The sequence below is a fragment of the Rousettus aegyptiacus genome, unplaced genomic scaffold (genome assembly GCF_014176215.1).
Source record: "Rousettus aegyptiacus isolate mRouAeg1 unplaced genomic scaffold, mRouAeg1.p scaffold_m13_p_4, whole genome shotgun sequence".
NCBI lineage: Eukaryota > Metazoa > Chordata > Mammalia > Chiroptera > Pteropodidae > Rousettus > Rousettus aegyptiacus.
This window is the reverse complement of record NW_023416307.1, coordinates 143,659,745-143,674,938: the sequence shown is the minus strand read 5'-3', so window position 1 is coordinate 143,674,938 and position 15,194 is coordinate 143,659,745. Positions and strand designations below refer to the sequence as shown.

The following is a 15,194-nucleotide window of genomic DNA, read 5'->3' as shown; positions in this document are numbered from 1 at the left end:
GCACTCTTTGTCCAACCCACCCCCCCCCCCCAGTCTCTCCTGCTTTTCTAGCTCTCTCAGTACTCCCTTGTGCTGAAGTGCAAGGATTCCCTGGGTTAAGGGGCAGGCCCATCTCCTATTTTTACTACCCATCACTGAAGTAACTACTCTAAGCCCATCTACCATGATAACTGTCAGTCACTGTGAATCTGCCATGATATGCTTGGATTCCCTATGCGAGTTGTACAGTCTAGTTTAAACAAAGGAAAGAAAAAACATAAATCCTATTTAGGCTTTCTCCTCATTTCTTTTTTGGAGTCAGCTGGGCCCTTAAAGATTTCTTGCATCTAAGTTTTAGTCACCTCCCCCCATATCCTTCTTTCTTCTATCAATTACCTTATTTTCTAAAGGGCTACCCTATTGTAGAAATATCATTTCTCAGTCTGTGTTTCATAGTATAAAAGCTACCTTCTAAGCAGTTACTCCTTTCCTGTCTCAGCAAACTTGGCTTTTACAGATAGGAAGAATCGTTTTGCCGATGTATACATAACCGTTCAGCATATTGACTGATATCTTTATCTGTGTCTTTCTTCATATCTAAGGGCAATGCTGACAGAGAGCCATCTTGTTGACCAAGGCACGTTACCTGGTCAAGTGCAGAATCAAGGTGCATGGAGGCACAGTTTATCTACTGAAGTGAGGAAGGAAAGGAAGAATTTAAATTTAAGTCTAAATATTCCCAGAACCTGTGCTCTTGCCATCACACAACTGATGGCAACTCATTTTGAGACTTTAGAAGCAAAATAATTAGGAAAAAAAAAAGAGACAGCTTAATAGACCTCAGCAAAAATTTAACAGCCTTGTCTGAATTCACTATACTCATTACTAGTGGCTTAACTGCTAAGAAAGTTAAAAAGTGACAGAAAGGGGGAAAAAAATTTCTTTTTAATTTTTTTATCACCCACCCCAATACAAAACAATCTACAAAGATAGAATTTGCTAAAATTTTGTTTAATTGTCCAGGAGTTTGACAGGGGAGAATGTTTCATAATTTATAAGCCAATTCTTGTTTAGCGAAATTAGGTCTTTAATTGTTGCATATTATAGCAACTATAAAATACAATTACATGTTACATAGGAAACAAACCCATAAAACAAAATGAGCCGATCAATATAATTCATTCCCCCGTAGAATTCTGTTTGGTATTTTAATGAGCCAGACTCCAAAACTAAGAATCAATATTCATTATGATCCTTTTAGAAAGAAGCGATGGTCACATCTTATTACACTGAGTATTATCAACAGAAAGTTTTCTGCAGCTTGATTCTCTAAGGCCTAGGCAGCAGCCCATGGTCATCCTGCTCGGTTGATCTCATTACAGTGACATTTGCTACTACTCATAACTTAGTAGGTGCACACTTATCTATGTCAAAATCTTTCTTTTGAAAAGGATTTTATTAAATATAGCTAACATTCAATATTATATTAGTTTCCAGTGGATACTATAGTTATTCGACATTTATATATCTGAAGAAGTGATCCCCATTATATGTCCAGCAACCATCTGACATAGTACGATGTTATTACAATATCATTGTATGTTAAAATCTTTCACTTTGATAAAGAGAAAGGATAAAGTCGGTGGAAAGACAGGCTTAATTCTCTGACTCACAAAAGTGGGTCCTCTCCAGAGGGTAGTATGAGAATAGTATGAGCTCTCAGGCTCAAATGCAGCAGTGACACTGGAGTGGCAGGGTATTTGACTAGGAAAACAAAATAGCAAAGAGGCAGGTGTCAAATTTTGATAAGGGGCCAGGAAACTCTCTGACAATCCTTCTGTTGGGAGAAAGACAGAGGAAGGGAGAAAGGGAACGAGGGGAGGAAATGGAAGAAAAGGGAGGGGAAAAAAGGAGAAAGGAGGGCGGGAGAGGGAGGGAAGGAAGGAAGAAAGGAAGGAAGGAAGGAAAGGAAGGAAGGAAGGAAGGAAGGAAGGAAGGAAAGGAAGGGAGGACTTCCGGCCTCTACGACTTCGCCTGACTGCCGGCAGTCACGTCCCTTCCGTCCTGCCTTCCTGCACCTTCCGTCCTTCGTCCCTTCCTTACCTTCCTTCCTTCCTCCTTCCTTCCGTCCTTCCGTCCTTCCTTCCTGTCCTTCCTTCCTTCCTTCCTTCCTCTCCTCTCCCTTCCTTCCTTCTCCTTTCCTTCCTTCCTCCTCTGCCTTCCTTCCTTCCTTCCTTCCTTCCTTGCCTTCCTTCCCCCCCCTTCTCGTCTATTCACCTCTTTCTTTCTGGAGGGAAATGGGATGATAAAGAAAAGAGAGGGCAAAGAGTGATTAGGAACCAACTGTTTGTATTTGTCTCCTAGAGGGCGATCTGACTGAACAGTTAAGGATCTGATCAATTAAGCTGAACCTATTTGGGCCTTGGAAAATGAAAACTGGCCCTTGTTAAGTGCTCGGGCTCTACAACTTTTTGTGGCAATGGAAATATCACTTCTGTGCTGTCAAGTAAGGTAGCCTAGCTACCAGTCATACATGGCTATCAAGCACTTGAAATGTGACTAGTGTAACCAAGGAGCTGAAATTTAAATTCATTTAGTTTTAATTAATTTTGGTGGAAACAACCACACGTGGCTAGTGGCTGTCCTGTTAAACAGCATAACTCTATATAGACTTCATGTGTATTCATTCCTTTAATCCTAACAATAAGTGTTATCATCTCCAGTTTGCAGATAGGGAAGTGAAGCACAGAGAAGTTAGCAACTGAAGTTGCCAGAGGTCACACAGCTGGCAAGCTTCAAAGCCAGGAATCCCAGTCATTTTGTATAATGATCTTCAGTCCCAATGAAGCAGATTCTATAGAAAGAGACAAAAATCTCATTTTATGATGACGAAAGTGTAGCCAACAGATATTTATAAGATCTTTGGAACTTAAATGGAAAAGCAATGGAGGCCCTGGGATACGATTTATGGAAAGCACCTCAAAAGTCCCGCCTGCTGCTAGTTTTTTTATGATCAGACCTGGGCACTTTGAAAGGGTTAAGCACAGCTTTTCCCCACAGTGTTTCTTGGAATATCAGTCTCGCAAGAATAAAAAGAGAGAACTGGAGGAATGAGAAATCGGCGGTGAAAAATCAGAGAAAATCTACATGTTATGTTGCTCTCTTTGAGGCACATATGCATGCAATCATCTTAAAGGTTCTGATTCAAAACCTTTTTTTTTTTTTTTTTTTGCCTTTATCTAGTATTTCTCTCATTTATTTGACCATTAGAACATTTTGAGGGTGTTGTGTAATATATTGATTGGCTGGACATACACTGAGAAAGAGAGAGAGACACACTCTGGACTCTGAGGATAGGCAGATGTGCAGGTATAGATAGATGGTAGATAGACAGATAGACAGCCAAGGGCTTTATAATAAGGAATTGACGCATGTGATTATGCAGGCTGAGAAGTTTCAAGATCTGTAGTCGGCAAGCTAGAGGCCTAAACCAGCCAGTGGTGTAATTCCAGTCCAAGTCCAGAGGCTTGAGAACCAGGAAAACTGATGGTGCAAGTTCCAGTCTGAGGACAGGAGAATATTGATGTCACAACTCAACAGTCAGGCGGGAGGAGTTCCCTCTTAGCTTTTCTGTTCTGTTCACATCTTCAGTTGATAGGATGAGCCTGCCTACCTTCGAGAGGGCAATCTGTTCTACTCAGTCTACAGATTCAAATGCTAATCCCATTCAGAACACCCTTACAGACACACCCAGAATGATGTTTGACCAAGTATCTGCTCCCCGTGACCTGGTCAACTTAACACATAAAATGAACCGTCACACATCCTGGTCAAGATGGCAGCACAGGGACTCGCTGTGCTCACCTCCTCCCAGCGAAATTCTAGACCGGGCAGCCTGGAGAACCACCCGAAGACTAGCTGAACATAACTCTTAGAACTAAGGATATAGAATAGGCCACATCGAGACTGAATAATGTACTAGCTTACAATAAAGAGCCTTAAAAGCCCCCCACCCAAAAATAAAAAAAAATAAAATAACCATCATGTATAAGATAAACTTATTTTTAAACAGTATTGAAGTTATATTTTCTTCAACTTCCAGCTAGCTATCTTCACAGATAAAAGTCCCCGTAAATTTAAAGCAATGAGTCAAAATATTAAAATGAAAAGGTATAACGAATAGATTATTTTCTTTGTGTTTGCAGACTTTTTCGATGCTCTGTAGTACATTTTTAATTAAACCCATTGTTTTAAATTTGGGGGCACTTAACCTGAAAAGGTGTCTAGAGGCTAAAGGAGAATATATTGAGCACATTATTTGAAAACAAGCTAACACTCTTTAAAGATAAATTTATTTTTTGTATCCTGACCTTGCAGATACCCTACAGGCTTTTTTTCTTTTTGAGCTCCCTCAAGGCCTTGATAGAATTACATTCTCTGCCCACTAATTTTCTTATTCTCCTTTCTCCTTAATTTGTCAAAACCTGCTCCCGGGACAATAACCTGATAACTATATTAACTTGTTCATTGAGATTGTCAGCAAGCATCTGCTGGGACGTCACTCAGTGCCTGGGCTTGTGTCACACACTGGGATCCACCAGTTCTCATGGCTTAGTGGGGACACAACCCATGAAGGCATAGAAAACGAGTCTCAGGCAAGGACACCCTAATGGCATGGAGGATGAGAAGTGGAAAAGAGGTAATTCTCTCAGTAGAGCATAAATCAAACTGCTCAAGGGTTTCTAACGAGAATATCCAGGGAAAGCCAGCTCGAGCATCCCAGTACGAATGCCTTAGGTGCAGCTGGAACCCTCCCTGCCGCTGCTGTCCTGGGGCTGCAGCCTCAGGCTCAGGAGGCCAGGCTGAGGGGTGGGGGAGAGTGAGGCTCAGGGCACTGGACATACCTGGGGCAGAGTCAGACTTGCTTAGTTCTCTGAGAAGCTCGAGAGAGCTGCCCAATGGGGAGAGAACCTCTGATGCTTTCTTGGGAGAAATGCTGCCCAGTTTCCTCCCTAATGTAGGCAACCATGTAATTTATTATCCAAACCAGAACACTTTTGCAAATCAAAGGAGGAGCTCTTAATAATTGTACCATGCTGATGTTCATAAGCTAGGACTGTCCTGGGGAAATTGGATATATGGTCACTGTGCCCTAGGGAGAGTTAGATTATTATGACAATGGCCTTCTGACACCTAATTGGAAAGGAAGCAGCATATAAAAACAGTAGGATTCAATTTGTCCTTGAATAAAACATGTCCAATTCTCAGGCATACTACTAAAATACAAATTCCTAGACACCAATACCAGAGGTTGAGATTCAGTATGTCTGGGCTGGTACCCAGAAATAGTCACTTTAATAAACTTCTTATGTGATGGTCTGAGGCTCACATCTTGAGACGTGATGGACCTTGGGGTTAGGGTTAGGTATGAACCTGAACTTTTTCATTCTTGGCTGTGTAACTTTGGAAATATGGCCTTTCTAGTTTTTAACTTCCTTAACTATAAAATGAACTTCATATCTATCTCACAGAGTATTTCGTGAATTAGAATAAGCATTGCCAAAGTACTTAACACAAAGCCTGGTACATTACAAGCACTTGTTAAATGATAGGTATTATATCGAAATATGGCCAATGGCTAATTTTGTAGTTTGAAAACATTGAGTAGCAGCAATTTCATATGGCTTAATGTAACAATTAAGGAAAATTCTGAAGGTTTCTTAAAGATTGTTTTACCGAGTATTTATCTTTGGGTATTTAAGTATGTGGTGCACATGGCAGGTTCTAACTATAAACCGTAAAGTGGAATGATGCATCTCACCATTGATCTCAGCCTTGCTGGACTGATCTATGGCAGCATTCTTCGAATTTCAGCCTGCACACAAATCACCTGGAGTTCTAGTTAAAATGCAGATTCAAACCCTGGGGTTGGGCTTGAACTTCTGCATTTCTAACAAGCCTCCAGGTAATACCTCACTTGGAGAGACAAGGATCTCCGAAGCTTAAGGGGAGATCAATTTTTAAAGATGTCCCCAGGGGTCTTGACTCTCCAGTGAATAAAAATGAAGTATTAATCTTCCTAAATGAATGATATGAAAGAACATCTCTGGGGCATCAGGGTACCCTTAAATTAATTGCCTTTTTTGGAAGTATTTCTAGTGAAATTATCGTCCATTTATCGTAACAGAAATCCAGGAATTTTAATATATTCATATTCTGATAGATGAAGCAACTTCCCTTTTCAAGAGGGCTTATTTTTTTCTTATTACTATGTAAAGAAGTATGGAAGTTTAGAGCTTAAGTGCATTTATTCATTCATCAAACATTTCTTTAGCATCAACCACGTGCTCTAAACTCTGGCAGGTTCTGGGATAAAGAGAGAAAAACAGAAAGGGACCTGAGAGAAGGTTCCAGAGCTAGTTAAGACATTGCTGGGTTAAGAACTCCTGATCTACAGTGTTTCTTTTTTCTCAACAGGTCATGCCACAAGGGCAGCAAAGTGATATGGCAATTATTCTATAGCAGGGTCTGGAAAATAATGTTCTGCAAGCCCAAATTCTATTTTTCCCATTCTTCTTCCATGTTTACATTGGAGAAATGCTTTATCATAGAAAGAAATGACCAGGATATATGTAAATTTTCCTCTATGGCATCAGTTGAGAAGATGAGAAGTTGGTTTAGATGATTTATAAGGCCACTTCCAACTACAAAATTGTATAATTCAAAGCAGGGATGGGAGTTTCGGTCTCAATCTACACCTCTTATTTTGGAACCTTTGAACTACTGTTTCAACTTGGGACTTTATTTTTTTTCCCCACTGTTTTCTCTCTAGGAAAGTGAACATCAAGTAGTAAAGGATAGCTACTAGGTTGCTTGAGAGGTTTTAAGCTGAAACCATGAATCGTGTTGCCCATCTACTGAACTGTATCTAAATATGGATTTAAATTCATGTATCTGCTCCTAGATTGATGTGCTTTGCAGCTGAGAGGCCTGGCATAATGGGCCACCACATAAACAACAGAGGGAACAGAGCCTAATTACTTATGGTGGACGTCCCAGGCCTGAGGTTTTCGTGTGGCCCGTTGCTTTCAGTACAAAATAGGGCCCCTGGCTTATTGACCAAACTGTGTCATTCTGGGTCTCTGGACAATCACTACAATTTCATCTGTTCCACCCATTTTTTTTTTTTTACCCACGCATGAGACTGATTACACGCTTGACTCATTGGCCTTCCACAAAAGCCAGCCAGTGCCTTTGACTTTTGGTGGGACAAGATAAAATTTTCTTTATTGATTCAGATCTGCATTTGCTCATCACTAGTTATATCTTAACTTTTTGTCTCTGTGTTATTTTACCTAAAAGTACCTAACTTTCCTAGAAACAGCTAGATAGCTAGTTAGATGGATGGATGAATGAATGGATACATAGACAGACAGATGGATGGATGGACGGACAGATTAATGTAATACAATTGTGACTTCTCTTCCATGTACCAAACCTAGTTTGAACAAAGGCTTTTGCAAGCACTGCAGGAGACATGCTTTGGCTCCTTGGTGCTGGGTTGTTCATCAGACATGGATTTTGACTATGAAATAAATGAACCATCTTAAAACCATGTAGTGAGCTGATATGTAAGGTCATGGAACTGTGGTTGCCTGCATGGGCATCATTACAGCCTGTAGATGGCATGCAGGGACTATTGTTCATTAGAAATTATCAGAGGACGGAGAATACTTACTTTGTCAAGACTCATATAGCACCCAGAGAGGCCTGGGTAGCACTTTTGATTTATAAATGCCTAGAGACTGGCTGTGATTTACCATGACTCCTGGTCTCATGAAAATTGATTAGTTTTAGCTTCAGAAGGTGCCTTGCTGTTCATCTTAATTCAAATCCTCCAGGTGAGGCTTACGTCTTCCTGTCTACGTCCTATTATAGACCAGGCTGACCTCCCCACCCGCCCCCATCAGCATGACTAATCCTCAGCTGGCACGTGAAACATGCTCTAGTTATGGTGTGTTCTTATTGCTCAGGTCACTTCTGCCTTCCTTCAGCCACTCCTCCAAATCTTTAGATCCGTATCTACTTTACTTATATACGTGTTTGCTCCTCTCTGGTTTCAGACTCTTATTTCCAACCCCCAACTTGAATTTTCATTTCAGGTCTCTGCTAGATGCAGTAAACTTGTTATGCCCACTGCTTGCAGCCTGGGCCTCATGCTCCTTAATTTTCTTTTTTTTTTTTTAATTTTAATTTTTAGCTTTGCCCTGTTGTCTGACCTCTCTGGCTCCATAAAGGCTTCCTGGTCTAGCCACTGACCCCTAAATTGGTATTCTTAGCAGACTGCTGGATATACTGAGCCAGAGGCATCACATACCTTACTGTATCAGTCCCTAGAAAGGTTCTGGGAGTCAACTTAATACTTCAGCAGCAGAAAAAAAAAATAGTCACCTTTAAAACATCTTCCTTTATTGAACCAAAAGCTGTCTACATTTTACTTTTTTCTATAACCTGGCCTAGCTCAGCCGTCTCTGTCCTCAAAGAACAATTCCAGCCCCTCACCCCCACCCCAATAGTCTTAGGTGAATATGGCCAATTGTATTTTACAGAGGTAGCGATACTAATAGTTATGATCCAAGCTCTTTCAGAATCTTCCCTCTCTTCTCTCAAGAAGTGGAGTCTTTGTACCCTCTCTTTGAAACTGGGCAGGCCTTTGTGACTGACTTCGCAATAGGAAGGCAGCAGAAGTCACACTGTGTGACTTGCTGGCTAGGTTAGAAAAGGCACTACAGCTACCACTGGATTCATCTCTCACTTGCCTTTGAAGCTCTGAGCCACCATACATGGGGTCCAGCCACCTGGAGGTTGCCTTACTGAAAGACCACGTGGAGATACCACCTAGAGAGGGAGAGAGATGCCTGAGGGACCCCAGCTCCTTGTTTCTGAACAACTCAAGCACCAGACAAGTGAGCAAGAAGCTTTGGAGATAATTCCAGCCCCCATCATCTTATAACTGAAACCACGTGAGAGATCCTGAGTGTGATTCACTCAGCTAAGCCCCGTCAGCTCCCAGAACCATGAGAGAAAACAGTAATAAATGACTGTTACTGTTTCAAGTCTGTGTTTTGGGGTGGTTTCTTATGTAGCAATAGATAACCAAAACAGAAGATACCATGAAAGTTTTTTTTTTTTTTAAGCAAAAGTCAGTCTTTAGCAAACATTTACAAAGCATCTACTGGAACAGGCTGAATTGCCTCTTCTTCTAATTGGGCCTCATATCATACGCTTGTCCTTTTCCTGGCCTGACCAATGACTCTGTGTTATGGACACAGACTAAATTTTGCTAATGCTCCCCTAAAACATGGCAACCAGAATGAAACCCTACATTTAGCATTTTGTTGGACTATCCGGACAGTTTGAGAGCGAGTGTTGGTGTTACTCAGCGCTGTGGGTTCCGTTTGTACCCCGTGTTTGATATTCATCAGCCGTGTGACTGGCCACGTCATTTAACCACGCTGGACCCCAGTGTCCCCTTCTAGGAAATGAGGATTTATTAGCACTCACCTGTAAAAGACAATGTGACTATTAAATAAGCTAGTGTATGTAGAATACCTGGAGTGATGCCTCAGCACGGTGAATGTGTACTAAACTGTAAATGCAGTTATTGTTTTCATTCCCTCTTCTCTTCAGGAAAAGTAATTGTTTTAATGTACCTAAAATCAAATCAGCAGATCAAATTAGCCTTGGCAGCTTCTTACATTATTGATCATAGGGGATTTACAGTAAGAGAAAAATCTTTAAGCTACTGCTTCACACAACAGGAGAGGTTGATGACAAAATTCAGAGGGAAGGGTTCTATTCATCTGTATCTTACAAGTGCCCCTAAGTGCACTTGGTCCATGGACACATCTTTTTTTCACGTACTTTTGTGTTAGCCACATGCTTTTGCCTTTTCCTCATCTTGACTTTCTTGGTTGAATGTTTGATAATAAACATTATTAAATTTCAACCTGCTAACACTGGCTTTTGTTGTTGAATGTTGAGATCTCCTTAGGTAATAATTCTGTCATCCTTTGGATTTTATGTCCCTTTCAATTTGACCAATACATCCTTTATATCTTCATCTGTCATTGATAAAACACAACAACACGTTGAATGGGAATCCTTCAGCCTTTTGCTGAAGGGCTGCCCCCAGCCTGACATGGCTCCTGAAGCCATCCTTTTGGGGGATGGACATCAACCACTCATAAAGCCACTTTGCCGTGCTGTCATCTGAGCCAAAATTTCGACCTTCTTTTAAAAAAATCAAGAAAGAGTTTGACAAATGCCGTACTGAGTTCAAAGGCCTTGTCTCTACAGGATCTCTGACAGGCCTGTCCAGGAGTCTGATCACACTGCCCACAGTGGGACCTGGTGATCTCAGCTTTCTTTTTCTTTTTTTACTCCTTTTTCCAAATTTAACTTTCAACATTTCATTAATATCCTAGAATCTTACTTGGTATTGAAATTGGAATCACCAGGTTGCTGAATCTACTTATTTTAAAGATAAATGAATGAGAGACTGTGCTCTCTAAACATTTCTCTGTCTCTTTTCTCATTTCATCTTTATCGCTCCCTCTTCTCTCTCTCTCTCTCTCTCTCTCTCTCTCTCTCTCTCTCTCTTTCTCTCAGAAGGGCTCTAGATCCTTGCTACTTAAAGTGTGGTCCGCAGACAAGTAGCACTGGCATCTCCCAGGGATTTGTGACAAAGGCAGAATCTCCAGCCCCACCCAGCACTTTTTAATTAGGATCTTCACTTTAATAAGATCCCCAGGTACTTCATAGACACACTAACATTTCAGAGGCTCTGTATTCGTCCACCAGAGACCTTCACATACATGCTAAACAAAAACGTGAGTCCTTGAGGCTCCAGGAATCCTTGGCGGAGGTCTGTGTAAGAAGGCCTTGTGTTGTATTGTGAGATAACTGGGATATCTATGGACTGGGAAGTCTACCACTTGTTGTATTCATTTTTTTCTTTCTCTTCCATACCACTCTTCCTATTAGTTGCCACTCCTTCTTGGGTTTGACATTCGGAGTTTAAGATGTTTCAAAAATCTGAACCCCTTTGGAAATAAAGATGCCCAGGAAATAGCTTTTCACCTTATAAGTGTGATAGAGAGGGAAAAACACCAAACTATATGTCGGGAGGTGTATATTCTGGTCCAGACTCTGCCATTAATTGTGTGATTTTGAGAAAGTCATGTAAGCTTCTTGGGCCTAAATGGCCCCATCTATAGAAACAGGTTGACCTAAGCACTCTTTAAGGCCTCTGTGTTAGTTGCTATGATTTTAAGACAAGCAGCATGAGGAGATATCAGCACACAGACTTGAGAGCCAGATTTCTGGTTCTGCTACTTACCAGCTGTGTGTCCTTGGGCAAACTAGGTAATGTTCTATGCCTTGGCTCTTCATGGGGAAACATTGATAAAGTTCATGCCTGCCCATATGGCTGTTAAGAGAATTAAATGGATTATTATTTAAGTGGTTAGAACAGTACCAACATATAGAAAGTGCTATACAAATCTTTTTTTTTTTTTTAAGTAGTGGATTATATGATCATTTGGGAATATCCCCTCTAAAAAGAAAGCTCCATGCTTCTTGTCTACTCAAGAGCAGATGCAGAGAGGCAAGTAGTCACATGTATGAGTTGTCAGGCCACATATTCACTCTACAAATATTTCTCGAGCTCCTCCTGTACGCCAGATGCTGGTGAGGAAGCTAAGCATAGTGTCTGTGCTTATGGAGCATGTGACCAGCACAGGAGGCAGTGACCGAAAAACCTTGCCTTTCTTTGTCTTCTACTTTCTGCCTATTTCCCACTCATGAGCCCCTGTGTGCCCTCTGGAATAGTCACCGGTATCTGGTGTTTAGATATCATGCTTATGACTTATATCTTGCATCTGGGCATGATCTAATTTATAGAGCATTCTGAACTCTGTTCTGTAAAAGCTCCAATTTTAGCACCAGTTCCAGAGAATTTGAGCCCACGATCATTCGTCTGGCCCATAGCCTGGACTCTCCCAGCTCTTAGTGTTGGGGCCAGGGACAGTTAGCAGGCTTCCTACCGGTAACAAAATTCATTCTGAGATGGTACATCAGTTACCTATTATGCATGTAAAAACCACCAATCTTAGAGTCTCAAAACAGAAATCATTTATTTCATTCATTCATGGGTCAATAATTTAGTTGTGGCATAGCTGGGAGTCCTGGCCTTGGCAGGGCTCTTTCATGCTCCTGTAAATAGCTGCAGCCTAGGTGGGCAGGTTTGCTGACGTTGGCTGGGCAATTTCATATCTCTGAGGCTTTGTCTGGGATGACTAGGCTCATTAGGCCCTGGTCTATGTAGTCTCCCACTCTCCAGCAGGTCAGCTTGGGCTTATTCACGTGGTAGAGTCACGGGCCAAGGAAGTGAGTGGAAAAGTGCCAGATGCTTGAGGCCCAGGTTCACAACCAGCCTAGTGTCACTTCCGCCATGTTTTATTGGTAAAGGCAGGTACAAAAGTCAAAAAGAGGTGAAAAAACTTTTAACTCTTGTTGGGTGGAGCTGCAAAACCACAGGCAAAGGGAGAGGCAAAAAAGCTTGTGGCCGTATTGGTAAACAACCTACCATAAATGGTTTCTGTGCAGACCTGTCTGCAGACAAGATGCTGGGAGTGAGTAAGTACTTGGTGTCCTACTGCCTGCTTCAAAGTAAATGACCTGTCAGCCAACAAATGACTAGCCATTCTGAGGAAACATCACTTCAGAGTGGAAACTGTTCTGAAATTTAATATATGCAGAACCAAGGTGGAGAGTTTCTGAAGCTGAGGACTCAAAACTGAATATTAGTCTCCTCAGAATTTCTGGAGGGGTTCAGAATTTTGAGAAGCAATCGCCTCTCCAGGAGATTCCAGACAAAGTTTAGGGGAGAGATGCAAGACACATCTCTTTGCATTGATATTTGGATAATTTTAAACAAGTCATAGAGACTCTCATATGATAGGTCCCCAGGCAGCTCACCTCCCTTTGGTTATTATTTCCTTCTAACATAACATGCTTGTCAAAGCAGCACAGTATTACAGAGAAATGCGCTGTGGAAATGCATACAGAATAGCATTTTGTATTTTAATGCACCAGGAGTCAAAGTGAACATCATACCAGCCATTTAATTTTGAAACCAACTCTTGTGAAGCTTGTTTCATTGCTGTTCAAAATTCAATTGCTCTCCTTTTGAAAATGCCTTCTCTAGCTAATGTTTGTTCCCCACTTAGTGTGTAGGGGCTTGTTTAGTGGAGGACATGCATTATGATCGGAGGCAAACATCTCTCCAGGTTGTTGGGGAATCGATTCTGTTCAACAGCCTCACCATTACCGTATTTTCTTTATGATGGTCCATTTGATGCTTCCCCAATTGAGTGCAATGGTCGCTTTATTATTTTTTATTTCAATTTAGTGTGAAATTGTGCATATTTTGCCATTTACTATTTCCTTCTTTCTTGTTTCCCCCTACCACTCTCACCCAAATCAGCAGGCACATTTCATCCTGGGGGTGACTTTTACTTTGCTTCTCTAAGGAAATGTTATCATTTGACTATGCCTTTTGGTTTTGTGGATTTTTAAATACCTTTTAGGTCTGTCTCTTTAGGATCCGCGCTGCTATCTTGTGTGCCTTCTGGGCATGAAAGGGTACAGAACTTCCTTAAAGATGCAGCATCCGTGATGCTTAGGAGTTTAGCTTGGGTGTCTGAGGGCCTGATTTAGTGTCCCAGCACTGCTATTTACAAGCAGAGTGCTGTGACCTTGGCAAGTCCCTTCACATCTCTAAGAAGAGCTTCAGTTTCCTTATGCGGAAACAGAATAGTATCTTCTCCTTGGGTAATTGCAGTGATTAATGAGATAATGCACAGAGGATGCTTAGCATGGGGCCTGGTATATAACAGGAATTCACTAAATGTTAACAATTGTTCGATGTCATATCTGTTGTGGTGATGACCACGATGGTGGAGTTATTCCTTCTGTTTTTGAATGAGGTTACTAGCTGGAACAGAGGCTCAGCCAGGAGCCACCTAAAACAGTGTTTTTGTAGATGTCCTAAATGTCAAGTGATAAACTTAATTTAATTCAAATGATGTAATGCCATACAAAAGGCCAAAAGAGAGACAGAGAGTACATTTTCTTCTTGTCCCTCCCTCTCTCCCTCCCTCCGGAACATTTTACCTTGCTCCTGCCTGAGATGCTGTGGAAGAAGGAAAGAGGCTCTGAATCCACACATACGGGTTTAAGTCTCAACTGGAACTCACACCAGCTGTGTGACACTAGGCAAATTATTTCACATCTCTGAGTCAGTTTTTCTTTATCTCTAAGACATAAATGATGATGCTAACTTTGCAGAGCTCGTCTGAGAAATGTGATGTTTGTTTGAAAGTACTGAGCACTAGGTAGATACTCCAAGAGTGACAGCTCATGTATTTTTATGCTGACCATATATAGCCATAAGGCCATATAACCACATGGTTAATATAAAAAATCTGAGCTGTCATTTTTGGGGTCGGCAGTTTCTTTTGCCTCAAATTGAAAAGCATTTAAAGTATATAAGAATAACTTTTTAAAAAAAAGAGTTTTAAAGGGAACAGCCCATTTAAATGTCTTTAAAAAAAACTTCAAAGAACTCACATTTAGAGAACTTTTAATTTTTAAGATTTAGGTATTTTGCATTCCTTTGTTACTATTAGTTAGAGTCCTATTAGAAGACAGAACAGGGAAAGTTTAATATAAAAAAAATATTAACAGGGTAATGGAGTAACAGAATCAGCTAAGAGGAGGCAAAAAGCTCCTCTTACAGATACCCTTGGGCTGAGGGAGGGTGCGCCAGGAAGGAACAAACGGGGGAGGGGAGGATTCTTCCGAAGGCTGGGATTCAGACTTTCTTGGTAAGGGTGGAGTCAAAGCCCACTAGAGGCAGAGAAGTTGGCTGTGGTGTCCAGCATCAGCAGGATGATGCTGAGGCTGGCAGGCAGAGAACCCACCTTTTGGAATGCCAAGGAACCTCACCAGAAAACTTCCAGGGAGGGCGGTGAGGGGTGGGTACCACTGACTTTCTGGAAAGCCAGCTGGGACAACTGATGAATTGGCTAGAAATGTTCTGGGATGCTCCCTAAAATTTTGGTGGGATACTGTTTACTCATTGGGAAGAA

General features: G+C 41.3%; 1 protein-coding gene across 1 annotated transcript in view; it reads left to right on the top strand.

The window, feature by feature from the left end:
• GADL1 (glutamate decarboxylase like 1) overlaps positions 1-15,194 on the top strand; it is a 226,625-nt gene that overhangs the window by 42,867 nt on the left and 168,564 nt on the right. The gene's annotated exons all lie outside the window — the stretch shown is intronic.